The sequence below is a fragment of the Hippocampus zosterae genome, chromosome 7, assembly GCF_025434085.1.
Source record: "Hippocampus zosterae strain Florida chromosome 7, ASM2543408v3, whole genome shotgun sequence".
Lineage (NCBI taxonomy): Eukaryota > Metazoa > Chordata > Actinopteri > Syngnathiformes > Syngnathidae > Hippocampus > Hippocampus zosterae.
The window spans coordinates 13,866,364-13,882,423 of record NC_067457.1 but is presented as its reverse complement, the minus strand read 5'-3'; the positions used below and the strand labels follow the sequence as shown (position 1 = coordinate 13,882,423).

Sequence of the window (16,060 nt, the reverse complement as noted above, 5' to 3'; positions counted from 1 at the left end):
ATCAAAATCTGCATCATAAAAAAAAAACAAGAAAAAGATCTGGAAAAATTCAAACCTACCAGCCAAAAGAAGAGCGAGTGTAAAAACCTAAAGGTACGTCTGCTCAATTGTCCAATAACATCACAGACCACAACGAGCAAGTGCCCACCCGCCACCGCGCAGCTGAATTGGGACGTAGAGATTTATGACGACGTACAGCCCTAATCTCACACTCCACAAATCCTTGATGTGCCACAGACAGGAGCGATGTCACAGATTAAAACCTTTCGCATTCCACCTATGGTAAATACTCTCTTGTAAATACTCAAGGCGGTAGAATGTGATTCAGAACAAAAGCACATGGCAGAAAACGATGGATTCCAATATAATTGAAGAAACAAAATCTCAAGTTTGAAATGAACTGAACATCGCATAAATTTCAAAAACCTACGACAACACCCCCCCCCCCCCCCATTCTAATAGATCACTGGCACTGGCACAATTTAGTGAATCTTTTTTTCAGATACTACTGCTTTGTCTCCACGTGTGTGCATCATTTTCTAATTATTGATCACATTTGAAAACTGCTTGCTCTCTTTGTCGATGGCTGAACAAACATGCCATTTTGTTGGTGTCCTGAGAAGTGATCATTTGGAGGTACAAGAATTCCACATTGGAGGGCTTCAAAGGTATTGTGATATCCTAACGCTGCTTGTCACTGCATGGCATAGTGGTACTGCGACTGACTGCCAATCAATCCAGAGTGTCGTCCACCTATCACCCGAAATCACCCGGCACAGAGTGCAGCACCCCATGACCCTCAACAGAATAAGTGGTATCGAGAATGGATGGATACCACTAAGAAACTCCCTTAAGGAAAAATTAAACCAGACCCAATTGTTCTTGTAGAGGCCCCGATTGTTTTTGTAGAAATTATAAGGGCCCGAGACAACCTGATGGACAGTAATATTGTGTGAGAGATTATGTGCGAATAACTGCTCCAAGTGAAAAATGTTCATGTAAAATTGAAAATCGAAATTGTTGTTTGAGTAAATATTAGCATTTTGCACATAGAAAACTGATCCATGCTTCAATGTTGATGAAAGCATTAAAACGGAAAAAATAGGACAAAAAAAGATAAAAGGAAATTTAGAAACAATAAAAAATGTGTGAGTAATCACGATTAATTATGAGTTAATTATGACAGTTGCGTTTTAAATCACGATTAAATATTTTTAATATATTATATATACATACACACGGATATTGATAGTCTTAACATTCATGAAAACGTGAAACTTAGCACTGATTATTGTTAGTTTATTGTGCAGTTTGAAAAACAAAAGGGTTAGTTGCACAGAATGGAGCAATGTGCTAAACTTAACAGGAAGTCGGCCATTTTTATTTTATTTTAGAATTTCAGTGCCCTTTTTGCCCTTTTTTTAGGTCATATTTTAACAAATGCTCTCAAGTAACGTTTGTCCGATCTTCTTCAAATTTTGTTTCATCTAAAGATGTTTACAACAACAAAAAATACTACTACTACTACTACTAAATCTTATTCCTATGCCATTTATCTGTAACTTACCGGTACTCAAAGCGCAAACAATGGATGCATTATTCATGCACTCTGGTGGTGGTAAAGTACGTACGTAGCCCCAATCAAAACATTCACACCCAGCCATAAACCCTTATTGAGTGGCACTGGAAGCAAAGTGGGTGAAGTGTTTTACCAAGGCCCCCCCACGACACATGACTCGGACAGCTTGGGAATCAAACAGCCGAGTTTTCGGTTATAGGACGCCCCCCAAAAGTTATTGTAAGGTTTTTATTTTGTTGCACGCTGTTGCCATTGTGATGCGTTAAGTAAATATCTAGATCCGTTAAGACGGGTAGTTTTGAGTGGACTTTGGCAATCTGTAGCAATGGAGAAGCGCAGTGGCGGTTCTGGGGAGGGGCCAAAAGGGGCCAGTGCCCGTGTAGCACTGATTTTGGACCCCCTCCTTCGAATGTAGACTATACAGTAGCACCCAGTCGCCAACGCCAAAGGTAGAACTAAAGTGCCTGGCTTAACATTCGAGTCTGCCCTTTTAGTGTGCTGCATCACTGAAAAAAGACGAGTGCGAAGAGGAGAAGCAGCCTCCAGAGAAGCAATCCGAAGATTACCATGGACCCTGGTCAGGCTTTAGAAGGAATAAATTTATATTTACTGAATTCATTCATTCTTTCATTTTCCGAACCGCTTCTTCCTCACTAGGGTCGTGGGGGGTGCTGGAGCCTATCCCAGCTGTCTTCGGGCAGTAGGCGGGGGACATCCTGATCTGATTGCCAACCAAACGCAGGGCACACAGAGAAGAACAACCATCCGCGCTCACACTCACACCCAGGGACAATTTAGAGTGTTCAATCAGCCTGCCATACATGTTTTTTTGGAATGTGGGAGGAAACCGGAGTACCCGGAGAAAACCCTCGCAGGCTTGGGGAGAACATGCAAACTCCACACAGGGAGGCCGGAGCTGGAACTGAACCTCTGCACTGTCAAGTTGACTTGCTAACCACTGGATTACCGGACCGAATTACTGAATAAAATAAATGAATAAATGTCTAAAATGAATACATTTACAATTACGGGTATGTGTATCTGAGCGCCTAAACAGTGTAAGTGTAGCAGTTTAATGTCTATGCTGTGTCCATGCCAAAATTACATTTACATCTATTCGGTTTGTCTTTCTCCACAGACATCAGCAAATGTAAAAAAGACCCGCCAATGACGAATGGAGTTTTTCCACATTATATCTTGGGAAAACATACCTCATGTCCACTATGAATGATGATAGTGGACATGCATCTTGGTGTATTTTGCATTGAGTCAAGAAGGTCAAAAGCACTGAATCTTGAATCACTTCGGACGGTTTGCCAGAAATCACCAAAATCGCAGAATACAGTTGTTGTAAGAGTAGGGGCAGTTTAAGACTGTTCCACAACATCTGCACCTACTGGATATAAACCTTATATCAGCACTTAATTCACTATGACTGATTATTATACTGTTTTTCATTGTCACTGTAATGTTATGTCTATAAATGTATGTAAACTTCAACAGCAAGACTGCATTACTGCCCAGTGTGACATATCGATCTTGTCAATTATTATCTATCGATCGATCGATAGATGCACACAACTTAACGTGTTCTTATTGATCTACTGTACAATCATTCAAGAGAATCTGTTAGGGTAGGGCACCAACACACCAATTCTACGAGAAACAAAACATTCTGTTTTTTTGTCCCTGCAAGGTGTTGTTTCATGCAAAAGATAAATTATATCACAGTAAAATGTCGATGTACTTATCAAAATTAGCACCAATGCGAGTGTAAATTATATAGTATTATTTCGTCTCTTTGTCCTTGTCCACTTCTGGGTTCTTGTCCCCATTTCCTCCTCCCAACGCTCGCGGTTGACTTGGGACCAGTATGCTGGCTCCCGGTCGATCGCGATTGACATATTGGGCACCCCTGCCGTAATTGACTAGCTTAGCGATTAGCGCCGTTGTTTGCGCATGAGCGGTGATTCAGTTGTCATCTTACTGGTTGTCCTGCATGTCAATCAAGTAACGGGCTCGATGATAGGCTGACATCGCAAATTCCGCTTTGCATCGCCCCGTTGTTTGAATAGCAACGCCACCGCGGAGGCGTTTTCGACGCTTGGCAAGCGAAAGCCCGGGAACGGCATTGATCCAGCTAAAGAGTCGCAAGCATATAACAGAGTTGACCACCACTGTTATGTGATTATCAGAGGAAGCTACGTGAACAGCTTTCAATCGTCTGTCTTATGCCACAAAGCTGCCACTAGATGGCAGTATGAACAACCAGATAAGGAAGTGAATCACTTATCCATCGTCATTCTACATCACACATACAGTGCAAAATTAAATCTAAGCGGCAAAGAACATTAATAAATAATGAGGTGGATGAATGCAAATAATGAATTAATAATGCTTTGGGAGAATAAACTAACAACAAACCTGCCTTTTTAAGTAGTTGGTACACTGGGTACGCTTTCAAACTACACTAGCGCAGCATTTGCATTTTGAGTCGTCTTCCAAGTATCGATCTTACGAGGGGAGCAATTCACCAGACACTCAAGGATTTCGCAAAGTTGTGATTGCAACTACACGCACAATTAAGAAAAACCTGCAAAATCACAGTGAACACAACTTTGTCCAAACACCGCAACAACGTTTTAAAAATGCATGTGTCACGTCAGTGAAATTGATTAATTCAACTGAAATTGCTCCACAGACGCAATACTGGAAAGCGGTAGCCAAACTCAGGAAAAAGAAAACCCACATCAGTTTTAGACCAAAAAAAAAAGCAGAGAATTATGCCACACATCATGAGACAGAAAAAGAAGAAAAGCGAGACAAGAGCAGAGAAATATATGGAGCAGAGAAAATGTGAAACATTTACCAATGTAAATCACGGCTAAGGACCATGCAAAGCATTATGCAGACATGCTGCACGAAATCGGGGGTAAACTCTTTTCTTCCAAATGCAATATAATAGAATATAAAAGAAAATCATCCTGCAACCAACATTTCACGAGTGTGAAACACGTGCAAAGTGTTGAAGGAATATGCTGTCTCGACAAAGGTGAGTAACGTACAGAAGTTATTTAAAGTTGTTTGTGAAGAATGCGTGTTAAGCCTCAAGTTGGGCAATTTGCTTCTGTCCAGTGTTTTCCTTTCTGAACTCTGACTGTAAAGTTCCCCATTGCGGGACAAATAAAGAATATCTTAATCTTATGTAAATTCTTAAACATGTCTTTAAGTCAAGTCAAGTACAACTTTGTCAAATGCGCTGTATGTGCAACATACACCGCAGGTGAAATTTCTTCCCTCTCAACCAGACGAGACAACAAGAGGAGCTGCTGCGGGTGCCCGCGCCGCCATCAAAATGTATAAATGTGTACATTGAAGTTTGATCATCAGACAAAATTTAAATATGTGTCGAATTATCAAATAAAGAAATATCGCCAAATTCCCTGAACTGAAAGCGTACAGAATGTTGTCATCATCATACCTTGGTTTAATCATACTAAAAATGTTTGGTCTACTGTACAATCATTCAAGAGAATCTGTTAGGGTAGGGCACTAACACACCAATGCAGCAGAAGTTTTGTTTCCACATGATCTTAACATTACTTGAAACACACATTTGGAGCATGTGATAGATTGCCCATCTCTGGTTGATTCATAGTACAGACTGAGAATATGATATTACACTTTGTCAAGAAACTATTAAAAAAAGGTAAATGTAAGTGTGCTCAAAGAGAGATTGGCTCTCTTCTCCTGTCCCATGTAAATCCGTTTCAATTCCAAGCCGCAACTCACTCACAAAAATGTCATTTCTATCGTCTTCATGATATACATCGTCACATTACCCAGAATGTTGTTGCTAGTTGTAGTCTGCGCATTATTGGACATTGTAAATGTGTGATGAAACTTCACTTTGTGTCGTGGATAGCCTCAAGAACAGGTGCACTGAAGAGTGGGGAACCTAAGCATGTAGCGTGGTTTCTGCGATGAATAAAATGCAGTAGTCCCAAACTAAGATTGTGTCGTGACTTCGATATACATAATTCACAACTAACTGCAAATGTGTGAATGGAATGTTTTTCATATGCTTGTCAGAGAGTTCAGGGTGAGAGGAAGTGATGTTCGGTGTTCACGGTCATTTGGTAACTGGTAAGAAGTAATTGCGGTCCCTTTAAGGACCGCCATGTTTAGTTTTGCTTGTTTGGTGGGCTGAATAAACGACACACTCTGTGTGTGAACGTGAGAAATTGTCGCCCTCCTTGAGTTTTTGCAATTTCCACAATACAATATTTCCCAATAGTTCTTGTTCCAGATCTCCAGTTGTGTGCGTTAGGAATCTGGCATTGGTGGTAGAGATGCTCGGCTATGGAGTTTGACTGGTGAGCATTAGGCTTTGCTTAGCTATAACCCATTTAAGCAGCCTCGCTTTTGTTTACATTGCCTCCACCACCTGTGGCGTCTACTTGACCCGACAACAATCCACAGAGGCTGGTCACGCTATCTCTTCTAGGATGTTGAAAGTCCGGGAAAAAGTCACAAAAACCCATACGGGCCTCACCATCAGGCCAGGTAACCACTGAGGCAGCCGTGGCTGTCATTTAAGTAAATGGAACCCAGCCAGTGGTGCATGCACACGTGAACATTTTGAACCCAAGCTTCACTATTTATATCAGTATCACTATCAGTGGACGCACCATACAACCTTGGTAGTTTGGTAGTGGGGCAAGAAAAGCCTGGCAGCCCACCAGGATGATGAAGCACTGGGGAAAACCCTGTGCTAAACCTAACAGGAAGTCCGCCATTTTGAATTTACCGGTACTTTAAAATTTAGCATGGCCAGTTTTGGCCACGAAAACAAAAGCTGCTGTAAGCCTGATGATCATATCTTATCAAAAAATTCATACATTTGATGAGAGTCTAGGCTTGAAGACATCTAGGTTCCATGTACAGCACTTTGTATGCAGCGATAGCTGTTTGAAAGTGCTCTTTAAATACAGTTGAGTTGAGGAAAAACAGGACGAGATGTATAACATCCTTATTTTACGCCGGTATAGTATCAAAGTCAACATTTTGGTATCGTGACAAGTGACAACACGAGTGTTACAGGGTTCATGCTTCCCATTCGCTGCATTGACAATTACGAGTTGTGGGAAGTGACATTTTAAATATTTCCCTTATTCGCCACTGCGGCAAAGGGGCAATTTGTTAGACAAAATTGCCCCAGCAAAAGCCACATCAAAAGCCAGTGTTAGAATAACATTGTTTGCCATATAAACGTAAGAAAAAACACCACAATTTGTCAATCAGATGACGCAATGTTTACATATCTGTATACCTACTACGGGCCGGCAGCATAGTAGCTAGGGTTAGCAAGTTAGCCCCTTTTCTGGGACCATGAATAAACATGCAAGTATTTTGTTGGGTTCAGCACTAAAACCCAACATCATTGCTTCTAAGTTGCTTTGAACTCATCTCATGTCCGAACCCCCGCAACCCCACCCAAAAAACTGAAGCAATTAATCAGGAGACCAGTCGTCATATGAAGTCTGACTTTGTTAAAATTCCCTTGGGTTTGACACTTTGAAGACAACACCATAATTTTTTCTGTAAAGCGTATGAAAAATAATCATAATCAAACGTTTTTACAAAAGGGAAGTCGGCCAAGGTCGCTGAGAGACAAAAATACTGAATAGTACGGGTACATGTGTTCTTGACCCAGTTTAATTTTATTCCATGTGTTGTCTTCAAAGGCGGCACAGTGGACCAGTAGTAAGCACATTGCCTCACAGAAGAGAGGTGGAGGGTTTGTATGGTCTCCCCGTGCCTGCGTGGGTTTTCTCCGGGTGTCCTGGGTTTCCTCCCACATTCCCAAAAACATGCATGGCAGGCTGATTGAACACTCGAAATTGTCCCTGGGTGTGAGTGTGAGCGCGGATGGTTGTTCGTCTCTGTGTCCCCTGCAACAGGCTGACAACCGGTTCAGGGTGCCCCCCGCCTACTGACGGAAGACCGCTGGGATAGGCTCCAGCACGCCCCACGACCCTTGTGAAGATAAGCGAATCAGAAAATGGATGGATTTATGTTGTTTTCAACGGCGGCATGGTGGCCCAGTGGCTAGCACATTGCCTCACAGGAGAAAGGTGTAGGGTTTGATTCTAGCGCTGGACTTCCTGTGTGGATTTTGCATGCTCTACCTGTGTGGGTTTTCCCCTGGTACTCTGGTTACCTCCCACATTCCAAAAACATGCATGTCAGGTTGGAATATTCTTAATTGTCTGGAGGTGTGATAGTGAGCGCGGATGGTTGTTCGTCTCTGTGTGCCTTGCGATTGACTGGCAACCTGTTCAGGTTGTATCCTGCCCACTGCCCGATGACGGCTGGGAGATGCTCCAGCACCCCCGCGAGCCTCATGAGGATAAGTGGATTGAAAAATGGATGGATGGATGGATGGATTGGAAGATATCATTATAGTCACAAAATACCACATACTGTCACGTTGCGAGGTGGTGGTGGACCCCAAAATGCAGGCACAAGAGAGGAGCAGGTTGTACTTGAAGTGTATTGAAAAAACACAGAAAACTAAATCCTAAAAAAACATAGTCCTAATAACGAAACGAGTCCAAAGTCGCAAACAAAAACCATGACTGAAACTCAAAACGATCAATAACAGAAACATGACAAACAAACAAACATGACAGCAGCAAAGAGCAACAGCAACAATGACCCGAACTCTGAATGGTCGTGCCAGGAGTCCTTTTAAATGGCTAACGACATAACGACCAACAGGTGTGCAGCTGCAGGGAGAGCCCTACAGTGCCACCTATTGGTCCCAAACCGAATCATGACAACATACATCTTTTATAACTTATCCAAATTTAAGGTTAAGATATCCTTTATTTGTCCCACACTGGGGACATTTACAGTCTACAGCAGCCAGATTGTGGGTAGAAAGAAGAAGCCTGTTTTATAAAATAAAGGTGATGTTGGGACATCTTTGGTATAGGTTAAGTCAATCAATCTAAATAATTCATCTCACACACACACACACACACACACACACACACACACACACACACACACACACACACACGCACACACACACACGCACATACACACACAAACAACTGACCTCATAAAAGTGAGGCTCAGCCAAAGGCGAACATGTGAAAAATACACCATCTCAAAGAACCGTCTGCTCCGGCACAGGACCATAAGTCATGGCCGAGGGCTGTCAACATGGAGTTCCTCCGATGCAGCAGCATAGCGTTTGGGTGCCCCATGGGACAGAGCCACGGCCATGGCCCACCGCAGCTCCCGCCGCAAAAGGCAACACCGCAGCGAGTAAAATGTTACTCAAACAATAATGAATATTTTAAAAGACATAACAGAGCTAAAACTATTACTACTAAAAACATAAATATGCATTCTGACACATGACATAATCAGAGATTTTCTCAAAGGGCGTTTAAATAATATCGAGGGGCAATTAAATAATAAGTGCGTCGCTCTCAGAAGATATAGAAAATATAGAAAATATAGAAAATATAGAAAACCGACTCAATGAAAACATCAAGCGGATTAAAAAAAATCATATTCAAGGCATCAGCAGCGCCTGTAATAAATAACTGGAAGACCAACATGATTATGATTGCATACCATCATAAAACACTTTTTTTTGTTGCCGTTCTTTCTTTTTGTGCTGTTGAGCTACTTTAACCTTTCTTGCCTTTCTAACAGATATTCATATGTGCCATGAAAATGATTAAAGGCATTCACTGCCAAATACACACACACACACACACACATATATATCTATATATATATTGCGCGTCGTCCCGCACGCGGTCTGTCCTTCCGTCTGTCCCTTTTCAAAACGTACCTACTTCACCGCGTCGCTGCGCGCCGCCACTGCGCGCCGCCACTGCGCGCCGCTCAGGCAGTGGCTCACTACGATCGCGCGGGCATCTTAGCGAAAAAATGTTGTCTACCCACAAGCATTGCAATGAAATTGTTAGTTATTTAGTAGAGCTAAACATCTCTTTATTTTCGCGATAAGCAATGAAGATGAACAAAAAGTTGAACCAAGCAACAACACTTTTGTGGGCCGAAGGCCCACCTTACCAGCCTTCTGCAGGAACTAGCTGATGATATATATATATATATGTCTTTTCAGACTCCCCCACATTCAATCCACTTATTCATATTTTTTTTGGAGCATATTTTTTTCAAGACTTAAAAAAATGGCCGGTAAAGTTTTTGTTGGGTTTTTTTCATTGGCAAAATCTTTTTGAATTAATTTTTGTGTCACAGAAATCTCAGTGCAATCGGTGTGAGTGGGTGGCAAGTCGTTGTAATTAACGAACAACAGCTGGTATGAGGGAGGCCATTTGAGGCAAATCTGAGTGCAAAGAAGGCTTGATACCAGTTTAACTTTTCAATGAGGTGACGTCCTTGACATGCGCTAATCTTGTTTGGAGTTTAAATGGCTGTCTTGTACGTTTAAGTGTTTATCAGACAGAGGAGAACCTATCAATACTGAAACAATCTGTTGTCTGGGTGGATAGTATTAATAATGTGAATATATACAGTATATACAGTATATTGCCTACTTTATTTTTGTCTAAAATCGTATCCTAGATAGAGTATAAAAGGATGAAGAACAACAAAAATGTCCAGTAAAAAAAAACCCCAAATGTTTTCATGAACACTAAAAGTCATGGCACAGAGCAAAAATATGGTGACGGCATTAATACTGTATGAGCAAGCTAAGTTGTCTCAACCGACCATGACAAAGTTGTTTTTGAAGCTACGTTTGTTCAAAATCAAAATATTGCCACCTCGTATTTGCTTATCAAACCGTTTGATTTTAATGACTACCGGTACTTTATTTACTGCAGTCCCACAAAAGGTTTTAGGGAGGATGAAAATAAATTTCAATTCGATAAGGCCACATTTACAAAGCCAAAACCCCCCCAAAACTTACCCAGATGATTGTCTTTTATTTCCCCCTCTCAGGTGAATCTCCTTTTGGTCTCACTAAACGTTGCTGGAAAAAGCTCCACACGATTGAATTCATTTTCCTTTCTGAAGTGAGGTTGATTATTCCTTCAAGATGTCGCCAGCTTGTGAGCTCATGAAATTGATGAGACTTCTTTTCGCCATGCATTTCCTTTGCAACTCTCTTTTCTTTCTTGCCCGTACAAAAAGGAACGAGGAAGAAATGCCGCTGCCTCGTGTTACCTTCCCGCAGTGGCTCTTGAGCAGGTGTTTGCACAGATAAATGCGTTTTCGTGATTGATTACATTAGGCCTAAGGGGGTTCAAAGTCGGTCATGTTCAGTTTTTGGGCGGAGGTCATCTCGCTTAACCCGGGCCCTCGACTGACATGATACCCTAAGCCAAATGTCCTGAGCTACTCTTTGTTACCTGAGGAGAGATTTCCCCTTTAGGGGAAAAAACAGAAGGCAGCGTCTGTTCATTGTTATAGTTTGAGAAGATTATCTAGCAGTCAAGAAACGACAGTACTTAACAAATGTAGCTTTTAGTCTACCTCTCGTAAAAACAAGACGAGACCATTCATCCTCATGAAGGGCTTCTTCTTTCAGTGAGCACTCAATAATGTTTTACTATTTAGAACAGGTCGAAGAAATTTCATTCCAAAATTAAAAATGAATAATTGCATTCAATCACAAAAACAAAATGTTCCGCTAAAAAAAGAATATATATACATATAAGTGTAAGTGATATATATATATATATATATATATATATATATATATATATATATATATATATATATATATATATATACATATATATACACACACACACACACACACACACACACACATTTTTCTTGTAGTTGCAGTTCAAGGACAACAAAGACATCATTCTTTGAGAAAACCACAGAAGTCAGGTTTGGATTTGATGAACATATTTTTATGGACAAAAATGTACAAAAACCTACAGAGAATGATGAGCATGTTTATTACTCCGCCATGGGATAAGTCTTTTACAATAATAAACTCCAAATGGTTTTTTTTTGGTCATTATAGAGACATTTGGCAATTCAGGAAATAAGCAGTTCCCAGAAGGCATTAACATATTTGCAGTCATAAAGTAAGTGTTCAGTTGTTTCACTGTCTATGTTACAAAATAAATAGTTGTTGTGCAGGGGTACCGGGTTCAATTCCAGCCCTGGCTTCCCTGTGTGGAGTTTGCATTTTCTGTCCGCGCCTGCGTGCGTTTTCTCCGGGTACTCCGGTTTCCTCCCACATTCCAAAAACGTGAATGGCAGGCTGATTGAACACTCGAAAATTGTCCCGAGGTATGAGTTTGGGCGTGGATGGTTGTTCGTCTCTGTGTGCCCTGCGATAGGTTGGCAATCAGATCAGGATGTCCCTCCCCTACTGCCCGAAGACAGCTGGGATAGGCTCCAGCACCCCCCACAACCCCAGTGAGGATGAAGCGGTTCGGAAAATGAATGAATGGATCACGAACGCCTCTCCGTGAGCCGCCACCTTACCGTGGTGGAGGGGTTTGTGTGTCCCAATGATCCTAGGAGCTAAGTTGTCTGGGGCTTTATGCCCCTGGCAGGGTCACCCATGGCAAACAGGTCCTAGGTGAGGGACCAGACAAAGCATGGCTCACAAAGCCCCTTAATGACAGATAAAATCGATGGTATCCAGTTTCCCTTGCCCGGACGCGGGTCACCGGGGCCCCCCTCTGGAGCCAGGCCTGGAGGTGGGGCTCGTTGGCGAGCGCCTGGTGGCCGGGCCTACACCCATGGGGCCCGGCCGGGCTCAGCCCGAAGAGGCAACGTGGGTCCCCCTTCTCATGGTCTCACCACCCGTGGGAGGGGTCAAAGGGGTCGGGTGCAATGCGAGCTGGGCGGCAGCCAAAGGCGGGGACCCTGGCGGTCCGATCCTCGGCTGCAGAAGCTAGCTCTTGGGACATGGAATGTCACCTCTCTGGCGGGGAAGGAGCCCGAACTGGTGTGTGAGGCAGAGAAGTTCCGACTGGATATAGTCGGACTTGCCTCCACACACAGCCTAGGTTCTGGTACCAGTCCTCTCGAGAGGGGTTGGACTCTCTTTCACTCTGGAGTTGCTCACGGTGAGAGGCGCAGAGCAGGTGTGGGCATACTTATTGCCCCCCGGCTCAGTGCCTGTACATTGGGGTTCACACCGGTGGACGAGAGGGTTGCCTCCCTCCGCCTGCGGGTGGGGGGACGGGTCCTGACTGTTGTTTGTGCATATGCACCAAACAGCAGCTCAGCATACCCACCCTTTTTGGAGTCCTTGGAGGGTGTGCTGGAGAGTACTCCTGCTGGGGACTCCCTTGTTCTACTGGGGGACTTCAATGCTCACGTGGGCAATGACAGTGAGACCTGGAGGGGCGTGATTGGGAGGAACGGCCCCCCCGATCAGAACTCGAGTGGTGTTTTGTTATTGGACTTCTGTGCTCGTCACGGACTGTCCATAACGAACACCTTGTTCAAGCATAAGGGTGTCCACGTGTGCACTTGGCACCAGGACACCCTAGGCCGTAGTTCGATGATCGACCTTGTGGTCGTGTCATCGGATTTGCGGCCGCATGTTCTGGACACTCGGGTGAAGAGAGGGGCGGAGCTGTCAACTGATCACCACCTGGTGGTGAGTAGGCTCCGATAGTGGGGGAAGATGCCGGTCCGTCCTGGCAGACCCAAACGTATTGTGAGGGTTTGTTGGGAGCGTCTGGCGGAATCCCCTGTCAGAAGGAGTTTCAACTCCCACCTCCGACAGAGCTTTTCCCATGTTCCGGGGGAGACGGGGGACATTGAGTCCGAGTGGACCATGTTCCGTGCCTCTATTGTTGAGGCGGCCAATCTGAGTTGTGGCCGTAAGGTGGTTGGTGCCTGTCGTGGCGGCAACCCTCGTACTCGCTGGTGGACACCAGCAGTAAGGGATGCCGTCAAGCTGAAGAAGGAGTCCTATCGAGCCTTTATGGCCTGTGGGACCCCAGAGGCAGCTGACGGGTACCGACTGGCCAAGCGGAACGCAGCTTCGGTGGTCGCCGAGGCAAAAACCCGAGCATGGGAAGAGTTCGGTGAGGCCATGGAAGCCGACTTCCGGACGGCTTCGAGGAAATTCTGGTCCACCATCCGACGTCTCAGGAGGGGGAAGCAGTGCACCACGAACACTGTGTACAGTGGGGATGGGACGCTGCTGACTTCGACTCGGGACGTTGTGAACCGGTGGGCAGAGTACTTCGAAGACCTCCTCAACTCCACCAACATGCCTTCCTTGGAGGAAGCAGAGCCTGGGGACTCTGAGGTGGGCTCTCCTATCTCTGTGGTTGAAGTCACCGATGTGGTTAAAAAGCTCCTCGGTGGCAAGGCCCCAGGGGTGGATGAGATCCGCCCAGAGTTCCTCAAGGTTCTGGATGTTGTGGGGCTGTCCTGGTTGACACGCCTCTGCAACATCGCGTGGTCAACGGGGAGAGTGCCTCTGGATTGGCAGACCGGGGTGGTAGTCCCTCTTTTTAAAAAGGGGGACCGGAGGGTGTGTTCCAACTACAGAGGGATCACACTCCTCAGCCTCCCTGGTAAGGTCTATTCAGGGGTGCTGGAGAGGAGGGTCCGTCAGGAAGTCGAGCCTCAGATTGAGGAGGAGCAGTGTGGTTTTCGTCCCGGCCGTGGAACAGTGGACCAGCTCTACACCCTTAGCAGGGTTCTCGAGGGTATGTGGGAATTCGCCCAACCAGTCTACATGTGTTTTGTGGACTTGGAGAAGGCGTTTGACCGTGTCCCTCGGGGAGTTCTGTGGGGGGTGCTTCGTGGGTATGGAGTACCGAACCCCCTGATACGGGCTGTTCGGTCACTATACCACCGATGTCAGAGTTTGGTCCGCATTGCCGGCAGTAAGTCGGAATCGTTTCCATTGAGGGTAGGACTCCGCCAAGGCTGCCCTTTGTCACCGATTCTGTTCATAAACCTTCATGGACAGAATCTCTAGGCGCAGCCGAAGCGTTGAGGGGGTCCGTTTTGGTGGCCTCAGTATTGCATCCCTGCTTTTTGCAGATGATGTGGTGCTGTTGGCTCCTTCAAACAGGGCTCTCCAACTCTCACTGGAGCGTTTCGCAGCCGAGTGTGAAGCGGTTGGGATGAAAATCAGCACCTCCAAATCTGAAACCATGGTCCTCAGTCGGAAAAGGGTGGAGTGCCCCCTCCAGGTCGGGGGGGAGATCTTGCCCCAAGTGGAGGAGTTTAAGTATCTTGGGGTCTTGTTCACGAGTGAGGGCAGGAGGGAGCGAGAGATCGACAGGCGGATCGGTGCAGCGTCTGCTGTGATGCGGACGTTGTATCGGTCTGTCGTGGTGAAGAAGGAGCTGAGCCAAAGGGCGAAGCTCTCAATTTACCGGTCGATCTACGTTCCAACCCTCATCTATGGTCACGAGCTATGGGTCGTGACCGAAAGAACGAGATCCCGGATACAAGCGGCCGAAATGAGTTTTCTCCGCAGGGTGTCCGGGCTCTCCCTTAGAGATAAGGTGAGAAGCTCGGTCATCCGGGAGGGGCTCGGAGTCGAGCCGCTTCTCCTCCACATCGAGAGGAGCCAGATGAGGTGGCTTGGGCATCTGATTCGGATGCCTCCTGAACGCCTCCCTGGTGAGGTGTTCCGGGCATGTCCCACCGGGAGGAGACCCCGAGGAAGACCCAGGACACGCTGGAGAGACTATGTCACCCAGCTGGCCTGGGAACGCCTCGGGATCCCCCGGGGAGAGCTGGAAGAAGTAGCTAGGGAGAGGGAAGTCTGGGCTTCCCTGCTAAAGCTGTTGCCCCCGCGACCCGGCCCCGGATAAGCGGTAGAAGATGGATGGATGGATGGATGGATGGATGGATGGATGGATCACGAACGAGCAGCTTTTATTTTTTAATGTATCTGTTTGTTTAGAATGGATACTTTTTTAAACAAAGGTTGTCAGATTGAGATTAGGTAGTTTAGGGTCGGGTATCTTCAGGGCCGGTGTTGGTGCCCGAATCAAAAATGCTTTGTGGTGCCCCCCCCCCACACACACAGCACTACCTACCATCCATCCATCCATCCATCCATCCATCATCTACCGCTTATCCGGGGCCGGGTCGCGGGGGCAGCAGCTTTTCAGGGAAGCCCAGACTTCCCTCTCAATAGCTACTTCTTCCAGCTCTCCCCGGGGGGTCCCAAGGAGTTCCCAGGCCAGCTGCGTGACATAGTCTGTCCAGCGTGTTCTGGGTCGTCCTCTGGGGTTCCTCCTGGTGGGACATGCCCAGAACACCTCACCAGGGAGGCCTTCAGGAGGCATCCGAATCAGATGCCCAAGCCACCTCATCTGGCTCCTCTCGATGTGGAGGAGAAGCGGCTCGACTCTGAGCCCCTTCCGGATGACCGAGCTTCTCACCTTATCTCTAAGGGAGAGCCCGGACACCCTGCGGAGAAAACTCATTTCGGCCGCTTGTATCTGGCGC

The 16,060-nt window shown here is 45.6% G+C and overlaps 1 protein-coding gene across 11 annotated transcripts in view; it reads right to left on the bottom strand.

Moving 5' to 3' along the window:
* Positions 1-10,832, bottom strand: part of thrb (thyroid hormone receptor beta) — a 63,234-nt gene extending 52,402 nt beyond the window's left edge. For 3 of the 11 annotated variants that reach the window (XM_052071154.1, XM_052071155.1, XM_052071157.1), the window contains exon 1: positions 60-380. The gene's annotated coding sequence lies outside the window, so the exon portion shown is untranslated. Of the gene's footprint in view, positions 1-59; positions 385-10,559 lie in introns of those variants that run through there. The other 8 variants (XM_052071159.1, XM_052071151.1, XM_052071161.1 and 5 more) reach the window with 5 other exon arrangements.
* Positions 10,833-16,060: the final 5,228 nt, after the last annotated feature.